An 8,801-nucleotide genomic window follows, 5' to 3' on the forward strand; every position below is an offset into this window, starting at 1 on the left:
TTTCTAAAAATTTAAGTTGACAAAATACGATAAATAAATAATTATATCTATAATAAAGTAGAGTTTGCATACACTAATTGTAAGCCCACCCTACACCATTGATCACTCTAAGGCCGAAAGAGAAGAGAGGCCACCTCATAAAGCTGCTAGCTAGAGAGAGAAAGAGAAAGAGAGATGAATGAAGGTATTGATTTTTTATGAGACTCTATATAAGCAATAGCAAGTTGGGTGGTGTAGGTAGGCATAGAAGAAAGTGGTCCAAAAACTCCTTCAAATGATACAAATACAAATAGCTCAAAGCTATAGCTATATTTGAGAAGACAACACTTCCTCCGTACCCTTAATTATTATTATCCATGCCAGTGTTAACACCACTCTCATCTCCTTCAAAAAATAAACAATTTATTAATTACTACTTCATTCATTATTTAATTACTTTTTTGTTAAATAAATCATACATAACATTTAAATGCTGTTGAATCTTAATTGTAACAATTTATTCACAATGGTAGAAGTTTGTTTAGTCTTATTAGTAATTATTAGGTTTTATCTCAAAGAATATATATGAGATTCCAATACAAGATTGACTTTAACATTTAACATAACTAGCTAGAGCACATTGATTATTATATGTTCAACATTGTATTCAATATATATACACAATACGTGAAAAAAGCATGCCCTATTATTACTTGGAATACCGAAGATATATAGAGAGGGGGTCCCCAATTCATATATATAGAATATTATTATACCTTGCTTATGTATAGTAGGTTTTCATCACTACTCAGCATATAGCCTTTAATTAAATTAATTTAAAAAATTGTGTGTTAGTAGCTAAAAGAGACTTGTGTGAGGGTGGCGGCACCACCTCCTCCCAATTGCTAATTGCTCTAAGAATATAGGATCTTAATTATTAAGATAATTTACTTATTTAAATTAGTCAAAAATTAATATTTTCTTTAATTTCTAAATTATTATTAACTATATAGAGTATTTTATTTAAAATTTGAGTACATGCATGTATTTATCTAAGTCATTAGAACATTATAAATTTTTATAATACTTGTAACATCTTTTAAGTCATTTTTTTAAATTGTTTTACATAGAATAAAATATTTTTTGTAGTATAATTTAAATAAATTTATTAAAAAATATTCATGAGCTATCAAAAATGGGCAAAAGAGTATTGTATGAAATTCGAATTGATAGCTCATTAATATTTTAAAGAAGTCTCGCTATTTTGTTAGCTTTTTTTTAATGCATGAAATAAAATATATATTTTTTAATTTTTAAATTATTAATTTTTTAATAAAAGAATGGATAGAAAAGTATTGCAAATTATATAAAAAATGGGCAGAAGAGTATTATATAGAATTCGAATTGCTCACCATATAATTCGAATCAGAGTGATTCCGTAATTCAAATTAGCATGATTCGAACTACCTAACATGTATACTCTCTCATAATTCGAACTGCCTTGATTCGAATTACCATTGTCTTTAATTCGAATTACATTGATTCGAATTATATAGATACATGCTTTTGGTTGATCCATATCTTATTTTTCTATTTGGTTGAATCATGTAATATCTCATTCAAACTGGTTTAATACTGCCATTTGCACATAATTTTATTCTCCTACTTTTAATATAAATGGTGACTTTTCTATCAGTTTTAAAATTAAATGTGAAACCTAATACAAAACCACCATTTATGTATTAAAATGTCATGCGTAAATCGTGAAAAAAAAAATAGTTTTATACTTTTAATATACAAAAGTAAACCACATTATAGTACCGCGATTTAAAGCCAAAATCGCATGCAGCCCTAAAATATGGGTTAATCCCACGATTTATTTGCACAGCACTTTAAATCCTGGTTTAACCCATGATTTGGCTACGAAATTTGGATAACCAGATATATAAAAGCCAACGATTTACATTTATGGACCAAAATATTTAAAAGGGATAAATATCTCGGACTAGTGTAGGAGTATAGTAGAGTGAATGTATACTCGAGCATTAGATTTATCTCCAAATAATTGTATCGATAAAAATATCATAATATATGTTCGAGCATAAATTTTTTCAGTATTCTCATTATATTTGCTGAAAAATCCTAAATTTTTGTTAGAACTAGATGTGATAGATGATGTACTTGTGAATATATTAATAAAAAAAAAAACTCATCAAATAATTCCTGAAATCATATTCATATTGATTTCTTTTTGGATATGAACTGCTCAAATTTGACAAACACCCACTCATCTACAAAAACAAAATCCAACTAAATGAACATATTTAGATTTTTTTTAACATGCGCTAATTATGTCAACTCTACTGTGATAAATGCGTTATACAACAACAATAAAGTCTTGTCCTACTAGGTGAGATCGGTTACATTGATCAAACAATACTATTGAGCTTTTTCATGTATTATGTCTATATAGAGACTGTTTACATATAGATCTCGTTTGACCACCTTATGGATGATTTTTCTAGGTCTTTCTCTGTCTTTTACTTCTTATCCATTTTCCATCTCATCTACCATCCTGACTGGGTGCTCTGTCGGTCTTCTTCTCACATGTCCAAATCACCTAAGACGCGATTCTATTATATTTTCTACAATAGGTGCTACTGCAACTCTATCTCTTATATCATCGTTCCTTATTCTATCCAATTACGTATGACCATTCATCAATCTCAACATCTTCATCTGTACCATACATAATTTATATTCGTGCTCTTTTTTAGCCGCCCAACACTCTATACTAGTGATAAATGCGTTATAATCTAACATTGTTCTACGTCACAATTCACATTAGCAATTCATAATATCAGCACATTTAATATAGTCAAAGCAGTAAAAAAAAAAAATTAATTACTAACCTCTTTATTTATGTTTTCTGCCACATGAACAATACCATTTAATTGGTATAATTGATCTGAATAATTCATCGTCGCGTTCTGTTATACGATGCTGTGGATCGAACTGATTAGGTGTTTTAAAATTATAAATCGTGGCTATAGGATGGGCTTTGTTAGTGAAAATCTATCACTAAAACATTGCCTCAAGACTAGTTTTATATACACGCCACCTTAGCATATAGGCCACGATTTATGCTTGTTAGTTGTTACTTACTACATAAGTCGTAGTGTTGACCAGATTTTACGTTTAATTTAAAAATTGGTAGAGAAGCCACGATAAATATTAAAAATGAAAGGACAATTTTTTTAGAAAAATTTGCTAGTATTGATCTTCAACTAGTTTAAATAAATTACCTAATTATTATATGTATCAATTTTAATAATATATATGTTTTAATATTAAAAATGTTTAATAAAAAATAAAAAAACAAAAAATATATATGCCCGTGTGCCTTCTTTTTCTCTCTCTCTATCCTCAAGAGTCAAGACCTCACCATGTGTGTGTATGTGACATTTCCTCGGAAATTCTCTCTCGGTAAGTGTTACTTACCAACTGTTTGCAGATTAATGCCAGAAGCCAACAAAATAATAATAATAATAATAATAATAATAATAATAATAATAAGGGGAGGGGAGGGGAGGGGGGATTTTAATATTAAATTAAATGTTGTGGTCATTGCTATATTTATTAGTTAATAGGGTTAATAGCCAAATTTGTCTCTGAAAGATTACTAATTCTTTAAATTAGTTCTCAAATGATTTTTTTAGTCATATTAGTCTTTGAAAGATAAAACGTAAGTCAAATTAGTCTTTCCGTTAGTTAAATGATGACATGTCACATTAAGTGCCACGTTGCATGATGACGTATCATGTTAAGTGCCACGTGTAAAAAAGATATTTATAATTAAAATAGTCCCTGAAAGTCTAAATCTAAGTCATTTTCATCCCTAAAATTTTAAAAATTAATCAAATTAGTCTTTATATAATTTTTTTTATTTTTTTTATAATATTAAATTTAAAATATTTTTTGATAGTACTAATTTTAATATTATTTTTAAACTTTAATAAACAAAATTCTCTTTACATAAAATAGTAAAAATAATAAAATTATTATAAAATTATTTTGTTATTTGTATTTTAAAATTTTATATTTTAAATTTTAAATTTTTTTATAGTAAATTTTTTTTAGTTAAATGAATTTATCAAATTATTGTTGATTATATATTTAAAATTTTAATATTTTAAATTTTAATAAATAATATAGTAGTTATTTTAAAATTTAAATTTTTTAAAATTTCAATTTATATGATAGAATTCAATAATTTAAAAACCAATTTATATGATAGAACTCAATATGTTTAAAACCTATTTTGTATTTGCTGTAGGTCATTCTGAGGTATATAATAATGAAATGGAAATCTTTAATTTTCTGTTGCTTCTAACTAGTAGAGCAGTGATAAATTTCTTCTCAGTGATAATTATGAAACCAAAAGTTGGTTCTGAAACTAGTTTTTGATTTGTTTCTCATATTATATGCATGATGTATTCCTTTTGTTCATGTAATCATTTTATTAGTATGTAATCATTACTGATTAGAAGCCAATAGCTCATCCTAAATTATAAAAAATTATTGAGTTTTATCGTATAAATTAAACAATAATATAAATTATAATTTTAAAAAATTTAAAAAATTTAAATTTTAAAATAATTACTATATTATTTAGTGAATTTAAAATATTAAATTTTAAATATATAATCAACAATAATTTGATAAATTCATTTAAATAAAAAATTTTATTATAGAAAAAACTTACAATTTAAAAATGTAAAACTTTAAAATACAAATGACAAAATAATTTTATAATAATTTAATTATTTTTATTATTTTATGTAAAGAGAATTTTGTTTATTAAGGTTTAAAAATAATATTAAAATTAGTATTATAAAAAAATATTTTAAATTTAATATTATGAAAAAAATAAAAAAATTATATAAGAACTAATTTGATTAAGTTTTAAAATTTTAGGGATGAAAATGACTTACGTTTGGACTTTCATGAACTATTTTGATTATAAATATCTTTCTTACATGTCAAGTGACACGTGACGTACTAGGTGTCACTGACCTGACACGTTAACCAATCATCTGGTGACACATGGTACTTAACATGACACGTCATAATGTTACGTGACACTTAACGTTACACGTCATCATCTAACTAACGGAAGGACCAATTTGACTTACGTTTTATCTTTAAAGGACTAACATGACTAAAAAAATCATTTGAAGACTAATTTAAAGAATTGGTAATTTTTCAAGAACGAATTTGACTATTAACTAAGGGGTTAATATGTATATATAGAAAACGGGTATTGTCACTATTTAAGTATTATTTTGGGTATATATAGTAGAGTACATTTCCCTATCATATTCTAACATTGAATGAATTCAGATTAGTAATAAGTAAATTCTTTTGGAATTTCAATCGCTTTCTATTGTATGCATATATAGTTTCTCCATCAACTTGAGAAAGTTAAAGAAAGGATATCAGTATTTATGTGTTGCTCCTTTCATAGCATTGTTGCATTCTCTGCTCTCAATGTGCAAAAATCAATCATTTGTGGAAATGAAAGAAGGGATATATAGTATGTAATTTTGTGGTTTTTGTTTTTTGAGAAATATAAAAAGGCTTCCTTATTTGCTTAAAAGACAAATTTTCATAAATCTTTATTTTCAAATACATGTAAGAAATCTTAGGGTTTACATTTTTTCTTTGCCAAAAAATTAAAATATATATTATGGATTGGTTTTATTAATTATATCCTTAATTAAGGATAAAATGTTTGATAAAGGATTTAAAATATATTTTATTAATTAAAAATACTATTAAACCTATAATTTGATATTAAACCTAAAAAGGGTCTTAATTGAAAGAAAAACTAAAAACACTAAAACTAGATAGTTATAAAATGTATTTACATTATAAAATGTTTAGATGTGATTCTAATTTAGTTTTAAGTAAGTTTAATTACTTTAATTTGTTGATTTTTCTAGTTTTACTAAATTTATAATTAGATTATATATATATTAATTAGTTTTTATATTGTTTTTAATTTTGTAATTAATTTTTTATATAAAAAAATTAAAATTAATAGAATATTTTTTCAAAAAATATGTGATAAAAAATCTAATTAATTTATTAATTGTAGATATTTTTAATTTGTAAAAAAATATTTTATAAATTCTAATATTTTTTATCTGACAAAAACTTAATTAAAATTAGTGTAAAGATTTAATTAAAAAATATAAAAATATAATTATAAATTTAATAAAATTAAAGAAACTAATAAAATAATTAAATTTTTTAACTATTAATGTAGTTACGATGATAGTCAAGTAGTTTTAATAACCCAAATTATAAATAACTGGGTGATCATCTAACAAAATATTTTAAACTAATAACATATCAAAATTAAATTAAATTAAATTAATAATAATAATACACTAAAAAATCTATCTATCAATTTCCACATTTTATTTTCACCGACCATGATGAGGGTGCCCCAAGGAAAAAACAAAAAATATAAAAGGGTGTCAAGCACATTATAAATATTCTTGTATAACATGAGAGATGTCGTGCATATATAAAACTCTACAATAATTGAAATGTGACCAGACGCCATTCCTCTTGCCAAGGCAAACTCATAATCATCTCATATATATTACATTTACATTTATTATATTTATTTATATGAATTTAATTTTAAGACACCGTCGCTATAAAAGTGTTTTATACATATTTTAATTATATAATGTCACATTAAAAAAAATAACTACATTTAATATTGACAACGTAAATGATTATTAAAAAACGATTGTAATAAAATTACGGTATAAAATATTAGAAGAGTTTTAAGTGTATTGGAAATACCGATATTCTAATTATTTTAACTGTTAATCTAAATTATAAAAAATATATATAATATATTAATTAAAATTAATAATTAAAATAACTGAAACACCAATATTTTCGATACACTTAAATTTTTTCCTAAAATATTTTATACCGTCGATACATAAAAATTAAACTTTATTATAGATATTATTTGATCCACACTTTAATTTATTATTCCCTATGTTTCTACCTCCACATACAACTTTGAGTATGACAATGTTAATCTTTTTGCTTGTCTATATCATAGATGCAAATTTGCAATTTATGGTGATTGGAGAGTCTGTCCAACCCATTGAGAAATAGGCACATAGATCACACTGGACCACACATGATACTTACTTTTCATTAACACACTTAGACATCTATTATTTATAGACACCTATACCTATATATGTATGTATTGCAGTACTTTCAATTAATTTTTAACAGTATATATAAATATCAAATTAAAATTCATGTGCCAACTATATATACTAATCCATCATATTAAAGAGACCAGACCTTGTTTGGTTTTCAGCTTTTAAGAAAGCAAATAGATACCTAAAATGCATACTATAATCTTTTGAATAATAATATCAATTTAATTTTGATAATGACTTTATACGTATATTTAATTATATAACATTACATTAATAAAAATAATTATTTTTTATATTAATTATATAAATAAATATAATTGTATGATTTTATAAAATATTTAAACTTCTTAGTATATTAAAATTAAACTCTAATAATATATGCGTTTTTTTTTGTGTACATCTGTCATATATATCTTTTATTTTAATATTAAAATGATTAATAAAAATAAAATAACTTAAAATATTTATTTTTTATATCATAAAAAATATAAAAATATATGTAGAAATTAATACAAAAATTATTTTTTCTTTTAATCTTTTTGTTGGTTCACTACTTTTTCTTTTCTTTCACTAGCTAAAGCTGTTCACTGCAACATAAAAACAAGCAAATATACTGTGCTATAAATAGTAAATATTCTTCATATAGTTTTATAGAATAAATTATTACTCTAACTATCATTCATTTTTTAATAAAAAAATAATGCAAACTACTACAGTACTACTTCTCAATTTGGCATACATGCATGCTTACTTATAGAGGTATAGACAAATATAAACTTATTTAGAAGACAAAATAAATATATAATAAATTTCTCATTTTTTTTTGTTTTTTTCTATATATCATATATATAGTCTTAGAGTATATTAAACGTTACATATCACAAAAAATATATATATACATACTAAATAATACCAAAAAATATAGCACAAATTAAATATATTTGAGGGTAAATTAATGTATATTTGTAGAAACAAAAAAGGTCAATCTAATAATAATTTGCCCTAATTACGACTAATTGATTTCTTTCTTAAGATATTTGATTCTAGTTCTAAAAATTGCATGCACCCCCGAAAAAAAAAAAAGAAAACACAGACACACACAAGCTAAGTAATTTGTTCAAATGATATTTTGTTTTTAATTAGTGGGCTAATAAATAATTAATGTGCGTATGTGTCTAAATACACGCGTCCTATTTTTTCCACCTTGACTTATGTATTCTGTTCTTCAATATAAAATTATAAACTTGATATGCTAGTTGATCATTTCAAAAATAAGTCTATATATATATATATTATTTTAGTACCTGTCTAATTTTGTGTTCAATGTGGACTAAGATATATTTCTTGATGACTAAGATATATTTCTTGATGACATTTGAAGCTACCAAGCCCCACACACACACACACATTATATATATATATATATATATATATATATATATATATATATATATATATATATATATATATATATATATATATAGTACCTAATAGCAATGACCAGAAATTAATAATTAATAAAATTATATAAACTAATATATATAACTAAATTATGTG

This window comes from Arachis ipaensis, chromosome B2, assembly GCF_059453495.1.
Source record: "Arachis ipaensis isolate K30076 ecotype BB chromosome B2, ASM5945349v1, whole genome shotgun sequence".
In the NCBI taxonomy this organism is placed as follows: Eukaryota; Viridiplantae; Streptophyta; class Magnoliopsida; order Fabales; family Fabaceae; genus Arachis; species Arachis ipaensis.